The sequence below is a fragment of the Neofelis nebulosa genome, chromosome 16 (genome assembly GCF_028018385.1).
Source record: "Neofelis nebulosa isolate mNeoNeb1 chromosome 16, mNeoNeb1.pri, whole genome shotgun sequence".
NCBI classification, from domain to species: Eukaryota; Metazoa; Chordata; class Mammalia; order Carnivora; family Felidae; genus Neofelis; species Neofelis nebulosa.
Window position 1 is genome coordinate 50,836,174 of NC_080797.1, and position 19,557 is coordinate 50,855,730.

General features: G+C 40.5%; 1 pseudogene; it reads right to left on the bottom strand.

Moving 5' to 3' along the window:
* Positions 1 to 10,204: 10,204 nt before the first annotated feature.
* On the bottom strand, positions 10,205 to 13,420 carry LOC131496980 (cytochrome c oxidase subunit 1-like; annotated as a pseudogene).
* Positions 13,421 to 19,557: the final 6,137 nt, after the last annotated feature.

Consider the following 19,557-nt stretch of genomic DNA (forward strand, 5'->3'; position numbering starts at 1 on the left):
TACTCACCTTGTACTCAGTCATTCATATCCCTTTGCTGCTTTTCTACCTTGGTCACGGTTCACACTCCAAGACCACGGGGCTGTCTGAACACAACCCATGTTCAAGTTTTGAAGGCAAGTTTTTAGGCAGTTCCTGAGGAAATAAAGGGATCTCAGAGTCTGATATCCCAGAGGACTGCTGGTCCTACTGTCCTTGAGCTCTTGTAGCTTAGCAGGCTACTATAGCATTTGTAAATAATTGCCCTTGCTTGTAAACAAGGTTCTCCCTAGAATCCTGTCAGAGCCAGTGACTCAGAGTCATAGCTTCTATTTTTTAAAAGGTTTATTTGTTTTTGAGAGAGAGGGAGAGATAGAGCATGAATGGGGGGAGGAGCAGAGAGAGACAGAGAGAGAGAGAGAGAATCTGAAGTAGGCTCCAGGCTCTGAGCTGTCAGCACAGAGCCCAGTGTGGGGCTCAAACCCATGAACACTGAGATCATGATTGGAGGTGAAGTCAGATGCTTAACCAACTGAGCCACACAGGCTCCCCTCATATCCTCTCCTATTAAGTGGGGAATCTGGTACAATCGTGGTGAGTGGGTGGGAGGTTTGGCCACAGGACCCCTGCAATTTGGTTTCAGAATTTGTGGACATCACCAGGCCTAGGGCATCTGCAGGTGCCCAGTGGAGAATGCTTGTGTGTAGGCTAAGCCAGAGGTTTTAGGAAGGGAGATGGCCTCCTGTCTGGGTGAGAGGAAATTAAGAGAGATATATTCTTCCCAGGTGGATCCCAGTCCCATTAGAGATGCAGAACTTTGGCACTGCTTGTACTCTTCCCCATCCCATTGCTGCTTTTCTAGCTAGGTCTCAGTTCATATTCCAGAAGCATGGGGTCACTTACACAGCCATGTCTGTATGAATGGTGGTGGTTTCCAAGTCCATTCCTAAGAAAATTGAAGGCTCTCTGAGTCTGATAGTTCAGAGAGAGGTGGCCCTTCAGTTCCATAGTACATGTTCTTGCTTAGCTGGCCAGGGTATGCATGAACATGGGTAGCCTGTTGGCCTCCCTACCCTCAATAATGGAGATCCCTTCATTCTGAAGAGCAGCAGGTTTTCATGTGGGCAGGATGTTCCAGGATCTGCTCATCACAGAAAGCACCTTTAGATGGAATACTGCACCAAGTCCCACTTCCAAATACTTACCCATCAGCCACAAGCACACCGTGATACTACTGTATCACTGCTGCCCCTATGTACTGAGGGAAAGGTCAGGACACATACCCAAAGCCAGGGATTTCCCTCTGATTCTGAAGGAGAATCTGAGAAGACTTCTTGCTGTCTGGGCTCCCAGGTGGAACTTATAGTGGGCACCCTTGGTCAAGTCCACAGCTGTTTCTCATTCCTGAGTCAGCGATCTGGGGAAGACTGTGCTAATTATAGTCACTCTCCACATTATCTCATTCTTATCCCTGATGCGGAACTCTAGCCCTCCCTGTATCCATTTGCACCCCTTTGCTCTAACTCTGAGCCCTCCCTGGGGTTCATTCCATGTGATTGTCTCAGAGTCATACCATTGGTGGTCCATTCCTTATGACTGTGGCATGTTTGCCCAAAGGGCTCCTGGTTCTTCAGGAGGATATTTTCCCCTATATGATTGCTCATCTCTGCATGAGTCTTGCATAGCTCAGATTTATGGCCAAGTAGGCCTTTGTTTTGTTTTTGTTTTTGTTTTTCCAGGGACATATCCACAGATCCTCCCAGGTTTTCAAGCATCTTGAAAAGACAAGAATAACTGTAAAATGGGAAGTTGTTATAATATCTGAAAGATGCTCAAAGAAAGATCTATTTATTTTAAACCAATGCAACCTTAATGATATAGGGATAGACAAGGCAACCCTGTTGTAGAGCCTCCCTCTGAATTTCTTCCAGGCATATTGGACACTAGCCAGCATCTTTACTTGGCACATCCTCATTATACGTTATTTTTGGCTTTGTTCAACACATCACATTATTCCCATTTCATGTGAGGGTAAACATGTGAAGGCACCATAATCCTACAAATGTGGGCTGGGAGAAGTGAATGGGTAAGGAGACAAACACCAGGTGCTGCTCTATATGCCAGTCCCTGCCTTCTGCCATTGTCCTTAGGGCTGTTGTGGAACTGGTCCTGCAAGCCAGAACTGTCACTGTTGCTACTGTTGAGTATGCTGAAGGAAGACAGTACTACACAGGCCAATGCCATGGTTGCCACACCATGGCCACAGAGTGGCTTTGCTGGGCCACTGAGGCTGCTATGGAACTGCCTGATGCACAGGGCTTTTCATGCCTTGGCACCCAACACAGAAAACTCCTTGTAGCTATGACCTGTACCCACCACAGATGACTGTGGTTCCCCTGTCCCCTCTGTGCCCCAGCTGGAAGGCTAATCCAAGTCTGAGTAAGTGCAAGTGCTGCCATTAGTAGTGGCTGTCCTGCCTTGGTTGCTGCCCACCTCCAACATGCACAGGCTTGTGTGAAGAACTACCCCTGGGCCCTGGCTGAGTGAGTGACACCCCCATTGTCCTAAGTCTGAACAGGGACATCATTAGACATTGAGCCATGGGAAGGGAATGGTCATAGGGAGGGCCAAAGTTCAATATTTCCAATAGGAATGGGACCATTCTGGAAAGGGCTATGTAACTTATGTCCCTTCAGCCAGGAAAGGAGGACAGCTCCCTTCCCAGCCCTCTCACCCAGCCTAAGGGCAAATGCTGTCTTCTGGGTCGTTCAAGTGCCCTAGACCTCTAGATGCCTGCATAGTTTTTAACACCAACCTGACAGGGGCCCTGTGGCCAAACCTATCACACAGTTGCAAAGACTGGACTAGGATCCCCAGCTACTGAGAGACTACATGGAATGGACCCCAGAGAAGACCTAGTTTGAAAATAGAGCAAAGGGGTGAAAAAGATCCAGAGGGGGCCAGAGTTCTTCATTAGTTATAAAAATGGGATGATGTGGAGAATGAAGTGACTAGTGCCATCTCCCAGCAAGCTGGCTGTCTCAGGAAGAAGCAACACCTGTGGGCTTTGGTGAAGGGAGCCTCATAGAGGCTACATCTGGGAGCCCTGTCAGCAAGGGGCCTGCATTCTCCCTCCAGAAAGGGAGGAAAAGCCCTAGCTTTGGGTATGTATCTCGCCCTTCCCATTAGTAGACAGGGGTGGCAGTGATTCAGTTGTGGCTGTTTGGGGCTCCTGGCTGATGGTCAAGTGGTTAGAACCCAGTCTAGGTGCAGTATTTCATTCAAAGTCCCTTTGTGCACTGATCATGGCCTGGAGCAGAGTGCACATGCATGAACCATCTACTCTGCAGTAAGTAGATGTTACTGTTAGCCAGGGGAGGGAGGCCAGCTGGTTACCCATCTCCAAAATTACCCTAGCTGGCTAATAGCCACTCCCCCAGGGACACAGGGATCTGCTTTCCTCTGGGATGCAAGACACTGACTGTGAACTGACTGGGATCTCCACATTGGTTTTTGGACATGGGTTGTGTAGCTGACACAGCCCCATGGATGCTGGAATGTTCTAATTTAAACACAGTATATAGCTCTGAATGGCTCCCAGGTAGAACTTTGTTTTTGTTGTTATTTTGGTTTTGTTTGTTTGTTTGTTTGTTTATTTAATATGAAATTCATTGTCAAATTGGTTTCCATACAACACCCAGTGCTCATCCCAACAGGTGCCCTCCTCAATACTCATCACCCACCCTCCCCTCCCTCCCACCCATCAACCCTCAGTTTGTTCTCAGTTTTTAAGACTCTCTTACGTTTTGGCTCCCTCCCTTTCTAACCTTTTTTCCCCCTTACTGTCCCCATGGTCTTCTGTTAAGTTTCTCAGGATCCACATAAGAGTGAAAACATATGGTATCTTTCTCTGTATGACTTATTTCACTTAGCATAACACTCTCCAGTTCCATCCATGTTGCTACAAAAGGCCATGTTTCATTCTTTCTCATTGCTACATAGTATTCCATTGTATATATAAACCACATCTTCTTTATCCATTCGTCAGTTGATGGGCATTTAGGCTTTTTCCATAATTTGGCTATTGTTGAAAGTGCTGCTATAAACATTGGGGTACAAGTACCCATATGCATCAGCACTCCTGTATCCCTTGGGTAAATTCCTAGCAGTGCTATTGCTGGGTCATAGGATAGGTCTATTTTTAATTTTTTGAGGAACCTCCACACTGTTTTCCAGAGTGGCTGCACCAATTTACATTCCCACCAACAGGACAAGAAGGTTCCCATTTCTCCACATCATCGCCAGCATCTATGGTTTCCTGATTTGTTCATTTTAGCCACTCTGACTGGCGTGAGGTGGTATGTGAGTGTGGTTTTGATTTGTATTTCCCTGGTGAGGAGTGACGTTGAGCATCTTTTCATGTGTCTGTTGGCCATCTGGATGTCTTCTTTTTTTTTTTTAATTTTTTTTCAACGTTTTTTATTTATTTTTGGGACAGAGAGAGACAGAGCATGAACGGGGGAGGGGCAGAGAGAGAGGGAGACACAGAATCGGAAACAGGCTCCAGGCTCCGAGCCATCAGTCCAGAGCCTGACGCGGGGCTCGAACTCACGGACCGCGGGATCGTGACCTGGCTGAAGTCAGACGCTTAACCGACTGCGCCACCCAGGCGCCCCTGGATGTCTTCTTTAGAGAAGTGTCTATTCACGTCTTCTGCCCATTTCTTCACTGGATTATTTGTTTTTCGGGTGTGGAGTTTGGTGAGCTCTTTATAGATTTTGGATACTAGCCCTTTGTCTGATATGTCATTTGCAGATATCTTTTCCCATTCTGTCGGTTGCCTTTTAGTTTTGTTGATTGTTTCTTTGGCAGTGCAGAAGCTTTTTATCTTCATGAGGTCCCAACAGTTCATTTTTGCTTTTATTTTTTATTTATTTATTTATTTATTTTAACGTTTATTTATTTTTGAGACAGAGAGAGACAGAGCATGAACAGGGGAGGGGCAGAGAGAGAGGGAGACACAGAATCGGAAACAGGCTCCAGGCTCTGAGCTGTCAGCACAGAGCCCGACGCGGGGTTCGAACTCACGGACCGCGAGATCGTGACCTGAGCCGAAGTCGGCCGCTTAACCGACTGAGCCACCCAGGCGCCCCTCATTTTTGCTTTTAATTCCCTTGCTTTTGGGGATGTGCCAAGTAAGAAATTGCTGTGGCTGAGGTCAGAGAGGTTTTTTCCTGCTTTCTCCTTTAGGGTTTTGATGATTTCCTGTCTCACGTTTAGGTCCTTCATCCATTTTGAGTTTTCTTGTTGTTTTTTTTTTTTTTTTTTTTTTTTTTTTTGTGAACGGTGTAAGAAAGTGGTGTAGTTTCATCCTTCTGCGTGTTGCTGTCCAGTTCTCCCAGCACCATTTGTTAAAGAGACTGGTTTTTTTTCCATTGGATATTCTTTCCTGTTTTGTCAAAGATTAGTTGGCCATACTTTTATGGGTCCAATTCTGGAGACTTTATTCTATTCCATTGGTCTCTGTGTCTGTTTTTGTGCCAATACCATGCCGTCTTGATTATAGCTTTGTAGTAGAGGCTAAAGTCTGGGATTGTGATGCCTCCCACTTTGGTCTTCTTCAAAATTACTTTGGCTATTTGGGGTCTTTTGTGGTTCCATACAAATTTTAGGATTGCTTGTTCTAGCTTCGAGAAGAATGCTGGTGCAATTTTGATTGGGATTGCAGTGAATGTGTAGATAGCTTTGGGTAGTATTGACATTTTAATATTTATTCTTCCAATCCATGAGCATGGAATGTTTTTCCATTTCTTTGTATCTTCTTCAATTTCCTTCATAAGCTTTCTATAGTTTTCAGCATACAGATCTTTTACATCTTTGGTTAGGTTTATTCCTAGGTATTTTATGCTTCTTGGTGCAATTGTGAATGGGATCAGTTTCTTTATTTGTCTTTCTGTTGCTTCATTGTTAGTGTATAAGAATGCAACTGATTTCTGTACATTGATTTTATATCCTGTGACTTTGCTTAATTCATGTATCAGTTCTAGCAGACTTTTGGTAGAGTCTATCAGATTTTCCATGTATAATATCATGTCATCTGCAAAACGTGAAAGCTTGACTTCATCTTTGCCAATTTGGATGCCTTTGATTTCCTTTTGTTGTCTGCTGATGCTAGCACTTCCAACACTATGTGAAACAACAGCGGTGAGAGTGGACATCCCTGTCGTGTTCCTGATCTCAGGGGGAAAGCTCTCAGTTTTTCCCCATTGAGGATGATATTAGCTGTGGGCTTTTCATAAATGGCTTTTATGATGGTTAAGTATGTTCCTTCTATCCCGACTTTCTTGAGGGTTTTTAGTAAGAAAAGATGCTGAATTTTGTCAAATGCTTTTTCTGCATCGATTGACAGGATCATATAGTTCTTTTCTTTTCTTTATTAATGTGATGTATCACATTGATTGATTTGTGAATGTTGAACCAGGCCTGCAGCCCAGGGATGAATCCCACTTGATCATGGTGAATAATTCTTTTTATATGCTCTTGAATTCGATTTGCTAGTATCAAAGTAAAATAGAATTTGAAAACATTTACATAAAAGCAAAAAATATAGTAATAAAAATTAAATAAAAATATTTTTAATAGAAATTGAAAGTAAAAATGAAGTTTTTCTCTTTCTGCATTCAAGAAAAAGAAATGAAAAAGAAAAAAAGAAAAAGAGAGAAAACAGGAAATTGTTTGAAAATTTGAAAAGGTGAATACACTGAAGTAGACTAAAATAAAATGATGAAAGTAATGTAGAATTTGAAAAAATTTACACAAAACTAAAAAATATAGTAATAAAAATTAACGGAATATATTTTTAATAAAAACTGAAAATAAAAATGAATTTTTTCTCTTTCTGTATCCAAGAAAAAGAAAAGAATTGTAAAAGAGAAAAATAAAAAAGAAAGAAAATTGAATAGATGAAACTGCTAACAGATTGAAGTAGGACTGAAATTGCTTCCTTTCCCCCTAAAAGTCAGTCTATGTAGCTTTTTATAGTCCATAAATTAAGCCAGGAGTGAGACTTGTGTTCTTGACGATCGAAGTTGGCCCAGTTGGGTGGGGCTCAGTGTAACAGCTCTGCTCTCCACTAGGTGGTACTGCTAGTCTACTGGGGTGGATTGTCGTGCCGCTGGTAGGTGCATATGCACACGCACGGGAGCAGTGAAAATGGCGCCACCCAGCTACCCAGTCTGTTCTCTGGATCAGCAATTGCGCACCCATCCTCTGTCTTCAGCTCTTGTCCACTTCCATCTTTTTCACTCTCCATGACCAGGTCTCAGGCAGTACCTCTCTCCCAAGGTTTGTTTTTTTCCCCTGGCCCCTTAATTCTGAAGGACTGTGGCTTTGACCTGTTCTGCCCCTCTGCAGGAGGGTCTCACCGAGCAATGGCCAAGGAATTGGCTGCACCAAGGAATGCCCTCTGGACCCTGTTGTTGCCGGTGCCCTGAGACTGTGGCTAGGTGCCAGCCTGTCCCAGAAAATGTTTGAGAGACAGTGTAGCAGCAGCGTTTCAGGGACTATGGAAAATCACAGCACACATCTGGCACCAGGCTTCACCCTTAACGACTTGACCCAGCACCAGTGAATGTGGCTGCCTTCTGGGGTATGCTGGGACCAGATGGCTTCAACAGTCTCTACCAAATGTCCTTCCAGCAGTGGAACCGCTTTTCCCTGTGTGGCCCAAGAACTTCGTGGACCCCACTCTTTTCCTGGGGATTCGCCCTTCCCACCAGATCACCACCAGGTATCAAGCTGTGGAGTTGCAGCCTTTGTGGTCCCCTTGTTTACAGTTTTAATGGAATTTAAACCCTCTCCTTTCTCCCTTTTTAGTTTAGTCTCTGTGGCTGTTTCCAATTCTCCATTTTCTCTCCAGCTGCTTTTGGGGAGGGGTGCTTTTCCCATACTCTCCCCCGCCCCCAGTCTCTGTCCTCTCTCTGCCGCAAAAGTATTTCCCTACCTTTCACGGCTTCTCACTCCCCAAGTTCAGCTCTCTGCATCATGTGCCTGCTGAATTTTGTGGTTCAGGTTGTGTAGATTGTTGTGTTAATACTCCAGTAAGTTTTCTAGGTGTGTAGGATGGTTTAGTGTTGGTCTGGCTGGATTTCATGGACATGAGACACACAAAAACTTCCATGCTGTTCCACCATCTTGGCTCCTCCCCGAATCTCCAGAAAAATACTTCTGAAATGATGAAGATAATTATTGCATACCACAAGCCCTTTTGAACAATAGGTGTATGGGGGCCTTGAAATGTGCTTTCTTGGACAATATCCCATCACCACTGATATATTGTTAGCAGGTTGGTTGTCAGTCCTATAGTTAATAATGATGTTGAGTTGAAGTGAAATCATATTGCCAGTACTGAAGTTATTAGTAGGTCTGAGAGAGCTCCCATGAGTTGTCATGGGCTTGGGTTAACTATGTGATATGTGTGGGTTTGGTGGATCATTAGGTGTTGTCATGTAGGTATAGGCTTACTAACAGAGTAAAGACATAGGCTTGAATAAGGGCCATAGCAAATTCAAGAATTGTTAGTAAGACAAGAATAATAAAGGTAATGAGAGTGATAGTGGTGCTGATATTTATTAGGGCTAGAGTAGCCCGTCCAACTCAGTGAATTAACAGGTGATCTGCTGTGATATTAGCTGTGAGTTATATGGCCAAAGCTATTGGCTGGATAAGGAGACTAATGGTTTTGATGACTACAAGTATAGGGATTAGGGGAAAGGTGTTCCCTGAAGTAGTGAGCTAAGGGTGCTTTCGTTTTATATCGGAACCTGGTGACTACGGTGCCAGCTCACAGGAAAATGGCTATTCCTAGGTTTATTGATAGTTGGGTGATAGGTGTGAATGAGTGTGGTGATAGGCCTAGTAAATTTGTTGAGCCAATGAATAGGATTAGGGATGTTAATATTAGAGCTCAGTTTTGTCCTTTGTAGCTATGGATAGCTAGTATTTGTTTTGATGTCAGTTGAACTAATCATTGTTGTAATGAAATCAGATGGTAATTGACTAGTCGATTAGGTGAGGAAATAGAATGACTGGGAATAGAATAATTAGGATAACAATAGGTAGTCCTATTATTATTGGGGTAATGAAAGAGGTGAATACATTTTTATTCATTTTTTTTCTCAAGAGTTAGGTTGTTTTAGTGTTACTGAAGATTCGGGTCCTAAATTTCCTGGGTGTGAATGTTTTGAAATTTTTAGTTGAAATATAATAAATAGCATTATGAATATTGATATGATAGTGATGAATCAAGCTGATGTATCTAGTTGTGGCATATCATTAAGAGATTTAAACTCCCAATCTTTAACTTAAATGGTTAATACTTATTTAGCTTCTTAATAATTTTATAGTATAGATGCTGATCATTTTTCGAAGTATGTTAATGGAGCCAATTCAAGAACAATAGGTATAAAGCTGTGGTTTGAGTCACAGATTTCAGAGCATTGGCCATAATATAGTCCAGGTTGTGTGCCCATTAGTGTTGTTTGATTTAGTCAGCCTGGGATGGCATCAGGTTTTAGATCTAGGGATGGGAGGGCCATGAGTGCAGGACATTTTCTGATGAGATTAGTATATGAATGGTTATTTTTGTTGGCAGTACTACTTGATTGTCAACTTCCAGCAGTCGCAGTTCTCCAGGTTTTAATCCCTGAGTGGGGATTATGTAGGAATCAAAATTTAGGTCTTCGTAATCTGTATACTCATAACTTTAGTATCATTGATGCCCTACAGTTTTTATGGTTAGAGAAGGGTTGTTGATTTTGTTTATTATGTAAAGGATTTTTAGAGAGGGTAGGGCAATAAGAATTAAAATAATAGCCAGCAGGATTGTTCAGACAGTTTCTACTTTTTGGGCATCTATTGTGCTTGTATGTGTAAGTTTGGTTGTTAGTATTAGTGAAATGATGTAGAGAACTAGGGAGCTAATTAGAAATACAATTATTAATGTGTGATCATGAAAGTGCAGAAGTTCTTCTATACTAGGGGATGTAGCATCTTGAAAACTTAGTTGAAAGGGATATGGCATGGAGACACAAAGGATTTAAACCTATAATTTAACTTTTACAAAGTTATGTAATCTTTTTACTAATGTCTTTTCATTGAGAAAGACATAGTAGTTATGACATTGACTTGAAACCAGTTCTAGAGGGTTCAATTCCTTCCTTTCTTATTTTAAGGACATGTAGGTTGGTCTTCAAATATATGGTATGGAGGGGGACATCCATGTAATCATTCGAGATTAGTTTAGTTAATTCTACTATTGCTACTTCTCGTTTGGATGCAAAGGCTTCTCAAACTATAAATATTATTAATATTACTGCTGTTAGTGAAATGAAAGAGCCTATTGGGGAGATTGTGTTTCAAGTTGTGTATGCGTCTGGATAATCAGAATAACGAGGTATTTCAGATAATCCAAGGAAATGTTGAGTGGAAAATGTTATATTAACGCCTACAAATATAATTGTGAAATGAATTTTTGCTCAGGTATTATCAACAGTATATCCTGAGAATAGGGGGAATTAGTGAACAAAACCTCTTGTAATAGTGAATACTGCTTCTATTGATAATACATAATGGAAATGGGCTACTACATGGTATATATCATGAAGAAAAATGTCTAATGAAGAGTTTGCAAGACTGTTAGGCCCCCTACGGTAAATAGGAAGATAAAGCCCAGGACTCATAATATAACAGGGGATCATTCAATGTTTCCTCCATGAAGAGTAGCAAGTCAGATAAATACTTTTACTACAGTAAGAATGGCAATAATTATGGTGGCTGATGTAAAGTATGCTCATATGTCAATGTCTATTCCTACAGTAAATGTATGATAGGCTGATACAATAAAACCTAAGAAACCAATAGATATTTCTGCTCATACTATTCCCATATAACCAAAGGGTTCCTTCTTGCCTGAATAGTAAGTAACAATATGTGAAATTATTCCGAAGCCTGGTAAAATTGGAATATAAACCTCTGGGTGTCTGAAGAATCACAATAAGTGTTGATATAAGATGCGACATCCTCCTCCAGCAGGATCAAAGGAAGTGGTATTTAGGTTTTGATCTGTTAGTAATATGGTAATTCCAGCCGCTAATACTGGCAATGATAGGAGTAACAGGACAGCAGTAATTAAGATGGATCAGACAAAAAGGGGTGTCTTATATTGAGATATGGCAGGGGTTTTTATATTAATGATTGTAGTAATGAAGTTAATAGCACCTAAGCCTGAAAAGACACCTAAAAAAATGTAAGGAAAAAATTGTTAGATCCACGGATGCTCCTTCATGGGCTAGGTTGACAGCTAGAGGGGGATATACAATTCACCAGGTTCCTGAGCTGGCCTCTACTATCAATGATGTGAGCAGGAGTAGGAAGGATGGAGGGAGAAGTCAGAAGCTTGTGTTATTTATTGGGGGGAGTGTCATATCAGGTGCTCCAATTATTAATGGTACTCATCAATTCCCAAAGCCTCCAATCATGCTTGGTATTACCATAAAGAAGATTATTACGAATGCATGGGCAGTGACAATTACATTATAGATTTGATCATCTCCCAATAGAGTGCCCGGTGCCAAGTCCACTTGAATTATAAGCCTAAGGGTGGTTCCTACTTATGCCAGCTTAGGCACCAAATAGGAGATAGAGAGTGCCAATATTTTTGTGGTTTGTGGAAAATAGCGGTTTATAAACTTAGGTAAAATGGCCGAGTAAAGCATTAGACTATAAATCTAAGAACAGAGGTTTAAGTCCTCTTTTTGCCAAGCTCTTTGGTAAAGTATCATATTGAATTGAAAATTCAAAGCAGTAGCTTCAACGCTGCCAGGGCTTCTCCTGCCATTTTTCCTAGGTGGTGGGAGAAGTAGATTGAAGCCAGTTGATTAGGGTATTCAGCTGTTAACTAAAATTCCAAGGGATGGAAGCCCACCAATCTAGTAAGGGCTTAGCTTAATTAAAGTGTTTTATTTGAAATCAATTGATGTAATATAGATTCTTGCAGTCCTTAGAATAAGGTGTGCAGGAGTTAAATCGATATGACTTACTTAGGGCTTTGAAGGCTCTTGGTCTGTTTGGACCTAAACTCCTAATCCGGGATGGATAATATTGGTGTGAATGGGAGTAGTATGGTTGAGATTATGATGAGAGGGGATAAAAAAGTTATTTTTTTGTACTTTCAAATTATCATTTTATTTGTGTATTGTTCGTTGAGGGGAATATGGTTAGTGCTGTGGCGTATGTTAGTTGTATATAGAAGTATAGGTTGAGTAATGCTGTGATAGCTAGTAGTGTGGGTATAATAATTATCCCATTTTTTGTTAATTCTTGGATAATTATTCATTTGGGGATCAATCCTGAGGGTGGCGGGAGACCTGCTAAAGATAATATTAATATCAGAATGAGTGAGGTGATCAAGGGTGTTTTATTTCCTGTTTGTCATAGGGATAGTGTTGTTGTGGTGGAGCTGTGTATGAATAGTATGAAGCTGGTGGGTGTTATAATGATGTAAATAGCTAGGTTTAGAATTGTTATTGTAGGGATGTATAGTATGATAGCTGTTATTCAATCTATATGGGCGATTGAGGAGTATGCTAGGATTTTTTGTAGTCGTGTTTGGTTGAGTCCCCCTCATCCTCCGATTAGGACTGGTATAATAGCTCTTGTTAGTGGTAAATTGGGGTTAATGGCAGGTGAGATTTGGTAGAGGACGGATAGTGGTGTGATTTTTTTTGTCATGTCAATAGAATTAGGCCTGAAGATAGGGAGATTCCTTGTGTAACTTCAGGAACTCAGAGGTAAAATGGAGCCAAGCCCAGTTTTATTGCCAAAGCAGTGGTTATTATAATTTATGCTATGGGGTTGAGTTTTTTTTATATTATTCATTGTCCTGAATATAGAACATTGATAATTATTCCTGTCATTAGGAGGATGCAGTTGTTTGTGTTAGGAAATATTTTGTAGATGCTTCTATGGCTCATGGGTTAAATATCTTTTTATGAGAATAGGGATAGTGGCTAGTATATTTATTTCAAAGCCAATTCAGATTATTAGTCAGTGAGAGCTTGTTATTGTGATTATGGTTCCTGAGATGACAGTTGAATCATAATAATGAGAATAGGGGGTTTAATTAGTATGGGAAGGATATAAACCAACATTTTCGGGGTATGGGCCTGATAGATTATTTAGCTGACTTACTGTAGAATATGGTGTAATATGGTAGCACAAAGATTTTTGAATTCTTAGGATTAGGTTCAAGTCCTGTAATTCTAGAAATAAGATTTAAACCTCTAGTATTTACTCTATCAAAGTAACTCTTTTATCAGACATATGTCTTATGTTTGAGGTGGAATGCTTGCTGTGATGATGGGCAAGGATACATGTCACATGCATAGGGCTAGGGTGAGGGGTAGGAAGTTTTTTCATAAAAGGTGTATCAGTTGGTTATATCAGAATCGTGGGTAGGATGCTCAAATTCATAGGAAGGCGATTGTTAGGAGTAGAGTTTTAATGGTGAAATTGATGGTATATAGTTCTGGTATATACGGGTTGTGGGATACTCCAAAGAATAGAATTGTTGTGAGAATATTCATTATGATGATGTTAACATATTCCACTAGGAAAAATAGGGCAAGGGGACCTGTTGCATATTCTATGTTGAATCTGGAAACAAGCTCTGATTCTCCTGTTAGATCGAATGGGGCTCAGTTGGTTTCTGCTAATGTTGAGATGAATCATATTATGGCTAGGGGCCATGTGGGAAGAATTAGTCGTATGTGTTCTTGGGTAGTAATTAGTGTGGCTAGTGTGAAAGACCCATTTATTAGTAATACTGATAGGAGAATAATGGCTAGTGTAACTTTGTATGAAATTGTTTGGGCTATGGCTTGTAGGGCTCCAATTAAAGCATACTTAGAATTTGAGGTTCATCCTGACCATAGTATTGAGTAGACAGCGAGGCTTGACATAGCTAATATGAATAGTACTCCTAAATTTATGTTGATGAGTGCGTATGGCATGGGGAGAGGAATTCACATGGTTAGGGCTAATGAGAGAGCCAGGATAGGTGCTATGATGAATATAGATAAAGAGGATGTAAGGGTTCTTTGGTGAAGAGCTTTATGGCATCTGCAATGGGTTGGAGCAGACCATGTGACCCCACAATGTTTGGTCCTTTGCGAAGTTGTATATACACTAGTACCTTACGTTCGACTGTTAGGAGAGCTATGGTGAGGAGAATAGGGATAATTAATGAAAGAATATTGATTATAAACATGTTATTAGGGAGAGGAGTTGAACATCTGATTATGAAGGTTTAAGTTTTAGGCAATTACGGGGCTCTGCCACCCCAACAAACCCAAACTCTCCGGAGATGTAAATAGATAAACTTTGGAGATTAAGATTATATCATCTATTGGGTTGAAGGTGCTTTGGTAAAGTAGGCCTCATTTCTCTTGTCCTTTTGTACTGGGAGAAATTGTTTAATAGATAGAAGCCACCTGGATTGCTGCAGTCTGAACTCAGATCACATTGGACTTTAATCATTGAACAAACGAATCTTTGATAGCTGCTGCACCATTGGGATGTCCTGATCCAACATTGAGGTCAGAAACCCTGTTGTCAATATAGACTCTAAAATAGGACTGTGCTGTTATCCCTAGGGTAACTTGTTCCATTTATCAAATAGTTTGGATCAATAAGTGATGTTATACTTTTGACTGGTTAGTCTAGACCTGAATCACTTGGAGGTTGTTTTATTCTACGAGGTCACCCCAACCTAAATTGTTGGCTCATGTGGAGGTTTGTTGTCCCTGTCAGCTGTGTTGGTGTAGTCTCCTTGAGCCAACTAATTAAAGCTCCATAGGGTCTTCTCATCTTATTATTGTATTTACGCTTCTTCACAGGAAGTCAATTTCATGGATTGGAAGTAAGAGAGTAAAACCCTCGTGGTGCTGTTCATACAAGTCCCTATTTAGGGCACAAGTGATTATGATACCTTTGTACAGTCAGGATACTGCAGCCATTTAATGAATGTCACTGGGCAGGCAGTGCCTCTAATACTAGAAGTGCTAGAGGTGATGTTTTTAGTAAACAGGAAGGGTTTATGTTTGCCAGGTTCCTTTTACTTCTTTTAATCTTTCCTTGGTTGCATGCCTGTGTTGGATCAACAATTGGTTTGATATTTAGTTTATAGGCTAGATTATTTTTATCTTGTTGTTAGCTACCAGTGGTTATCTGCTCTGGCATAAGGAGCAGGGGAAATATTTCTTGTTACTCATATTAGCATTATTGCTTCTATTGCTAGATAGATTAACCCAGTATTGAGTTAAGAGTTGATTGCATATTTTTGATATTAAGATGTTTTAATTATTGAGCTTGAATGCTTTCTTGATGGCTGCTCTTAAACCAACTATGGTTATGTTTATGCTTACTCTCTAAAAATGGTTGTATCCTAGTTCTAAAAAGCTGTACCTTTTAAGATTATATTTTAAACTTACATTAGAATTTTTGGGGTTTTGGGGCACCTGGGTGGCTCAGCCGGTTAGGTGTCTGACTTCAGCTCGGGTCATGATCTCATGGTCTGTGAGTTCGAGCCCCACATCGGGCTCTGTGCTGACAGTTTAGAGCCTGAAGCCTGCTTCAGAGTGTCTCCCTCTCTCTCTGCCCCTCCCCCACTCACACTCTGTCTCTCTCTGTCTCTAAGATTGAATAAATGTTAAAAAATTTAAGAAAAAAAGAATTTTTGGTGTTTTTAGGTAAGTTTAAAGTTGAACCAGGGGCGCCTGGGTGGCTCAGTCGGTTAAGTGTCCGACTTCGGCCCAGGTCATGATCTCACAGTTTGTGGGTTCAAGCCCCGCATCGGACTCTGTGCTGATGGCTCAGAACCTGTAGCCTGTTTCGGATTCTGTGTCTCCCTCTCTCTCTGCACCTCCCCCACTCACACTCTGTCTCTCTCCCCTTCAAAAATAAACGTTAAAAAAATTAAAGTTGAACTAAAATTCTGTTCTGGGTAACCAGCTATCACTAGGCCTGTTAGGCTTTTCACTTCTACCTACAAATCTTCTCACTATTTTGCAACATAGCTGAGTTCATCTTGTAAGGATTGTTTATAGGCAGCTCATCTGGTTTTGGGGAGCCTAGCTTAAGTTCTCTTAGGTTATTCTAGATAATTCATTATGCAAAAGGTACAAGGGGTAATCTTTGCTGTATAGTGCTTTCAATTTTTCTTTCATCTTTCCCTTATGGTATTTTCTATTTAGCCTCAACTTAACTTTCTATCTCCTATACTTTTAAGAATTAACTAAATGTTTTGATTTAGTGTTTTACGTTAGTTGAATTTATGGTTGTTTGGGCTAGTTTTGGCTCAAGATGGTCAGTTTGATATGAAATATTCTGGGTGTAAACCAGATGCTTTATTTAAGCTACATCTTGTTTATCCAAGCACACTTTCCAGTATGCTTGCCGTTATGACTTGTCTCCTCTTGCGTTTTTTATAATTTGAATAGATTGCCTTTGAGTTTTTTCACTTGAGCAGGGTGATGGGAGGGGTGTGCGTGCTTCATGGCCCAGTTCAATTGAGCTCTCTATTCTAAATTTACTACTGAATCCTCCCTTTGTTCTTAATTTCATAAGAACTTTCGCTGAAAAGTGTTCTAATATAGAAAATGTAGCCCATTACTTCCCACCTCATAAGTTATACCTTGACCTAACTTTTTTAGGTTAAGATACTTGTGCTTACTTTTCTTTCTTTTTAGGGTTTGCTGAAGACGGTGGTATATAGACTGGATTAGCAAGGGGTGATGAGGCGCATCAGGGTTTATCAATTATAGAACAGATTTCTGTAGAGGGATATAAAGTTCTTTGAGTTTTAAGCTGTTGCTAGTAGTTCTCTGGTGGATAGATTTATTTAGTTAGCTAAGTTTAGGGATAAGCATGGTGGGGTATCTAATCCCAGTTTGGGTCTTAGCTATCGTGTGGTCGAAGGTGTTACAGTTACTTTTGTGCTATATTTTTATGTTAACTGTAGCTTTTTACTGCCTAGTTAACATTTAACTTTAACGTGGAATGCCTCTATAACACACTTTACACCGTAGGTCTGTTAGATCGGGTTAATCATATGACCTTGGAGGCTGGCACGAAATTTACCAACCCTTGTTTAATATGACTTAGTCGACCTTTCATTCATGGTTTAATTTTTATCACTGCTGTATCCTGTGGGAGGTGTGGCTAAGCATCATGAGCTACATTGTTGTGTACTTGATACCCGGTCTTTTAGATCATTAACGATTTAGAGGGCATTTCACCAGGGCGAGGAAGCTTGCATGTGTAATCCTATTAATACCTAATGGAAAGGCTAGGGCAAAACTTTTGTGTTTATGGAGTTTGACAACTCATCTAGGCATTTTCAGTGCTTTGCTTTGTGTGTTTAAGTTACATTAACAAGGGATATATTGGGTTAGTTAATTGGTTTAATGGAATTAGTTGTGAGAGAATATTGCTCAATAAGGACGAATTAGAGCTTAAGGTTTTGTATATATAGATAGCTGTGAATCGATGTGTAACACTGGTATTTTTAGCTAATATTTAGTTGGGATGTTTTTGGTGTATTTATAAAGACATACTTAGGCCTTATGTTTGGATGCGAATTTAGTCTTGTTTTTGGGGTTTGGCAGGACAATAATAAATATGTATTCTCACCATAGGGTTACTGGGCATAAGTGGGGTTGGTTAAACTAATTGCTTATCTGTTGGATAAATACGTGTATATGTGTGTGTGTATGTGTGTGTGTATGTGTACGTGTGTGTATGTGTATGTGTATACATGTGCATGTGCGTGTGTATGTTTACATCCATGTGTGTACATATGTGTGTGCGTGTGTGCATCCTGTTGAAGCATTGAAGTTAAAGTGTATGTCCAGTAACCATTGACTGAATTGCACCTTATTTGTGTGAGCATGGAGACACAGCATAGTGAATAAACCCAGCTACAAGTTATTTGACTGCATCAAGACCTTTACGGTCATAGCTGAGTCATAGCAATACCCCCTCCTAAAAATTAAAAGATACCAAATGCATGACACCACAGTTATGTGTGAAATTGGCTAATTAGTCATTAGTCAATTGAGATGTCCTATTTGAGATGGCTGTAGGATTAAAGAATTAGAATGGCCCTGAGGTAAGAACCAGATGCCAGTATAGGTCCAGAATAGAAACCCCCATGTTGAAATGGACCCTGACTGAGCAAAGGTACATATTCAAGCAAGGATTGATAGTTTCTCGAGGCTAGGTGATTAAGCTTTTTTGGACAGTTGAGATACATAGAGAGACTGCTCATAAAGCTGTCCAATGCACAATTATACATAGTATGTCTTATGTAATATTAATAGATGCATTGTACATGCTTCGGTTTGCATCATAATGGGAAAATTACATACTGGACAAGCACAGTATGAAAGTATGCAATATATGAATTATGAAAGTTGTGGGGTCGATTTCTGGTATTGCAAGGAATAGTTTAAAAAGAATTTCAGCTTTGGGTGCTGATGGTGTGGCTGCTGCTTCTTCCTTGAAGTCTTAGGGAGGGCTTTCTCCTTTTTCGGTTTACAAGACCAAGGTATTTTATATACTACAAGGACTCTTCATTTGAAAGACGATTTTTGATGATGCCAGAAATAGGTATGAAGATTATGAGGGTTGAGAAGTATAGGATAGAGGCTAATTGACCAATAGTAATGAAAGGGTATTCTACTAGTTGTCCTCCAATTCATGTTAGGGTTAGTAAGTCTGCTACTAGGACTCAGAATAGGCATTGGCTTAGTGGTCAGAATATCATTCCTCCTTGTTTTGAAGTGTGGGATAGCGGAATGACTTACAGAATTAAAGTAGAGAGAATTAGGTTTAGGACTCCTCCTAGTTTATTAGGGATAGATTGAAGGATTGCATATGTGAATCATTCGGGCTTAATGTGTGGTGAAGTGTTTAGGGGGTTGGCAGGGGTGTAGTTGTCTGGATCTCCTAGAAGGTCTGGTGAAAATAGGACAAGTAATATTAGTGTTAGGATTAGGAATGGAAGACCTAGAATGTCTTTGATTTTATAGTATGGGTGAAATGGGATTTGATCTGAATCAGATACTATTCCTGAGGGGTTGTTAGATCCTGTTTCATGTAGGAATAAGAGGTGGACTGCTGCTAGAGCTGAAATAATGAATGGGAGGATAAAGTGAAAGGCAAAAAATCGTGTTAGGGTTTATCTACTGAGAACCCTCATCAGATTCATTATACCAAGTTAGTTCCGATGTATGGGATTGCTGACAGGAGGTTGGTGATGACGGTAGCTCCTCAGAAGGTTATTCAGGCTCATGGTAGGATGTAGCCTATGAAGGCTATAGACATGAGTGTAAATAATATGATTCTGATGTTTCATGTTTCTGAGAAGGTGTAAGAGCCATAGTACATGCCTTGGCCTACATGCATGAATAGGCAGATGAAAAATATGGAAGCTCCGTTGGCATGTATGTATCGAATGATTC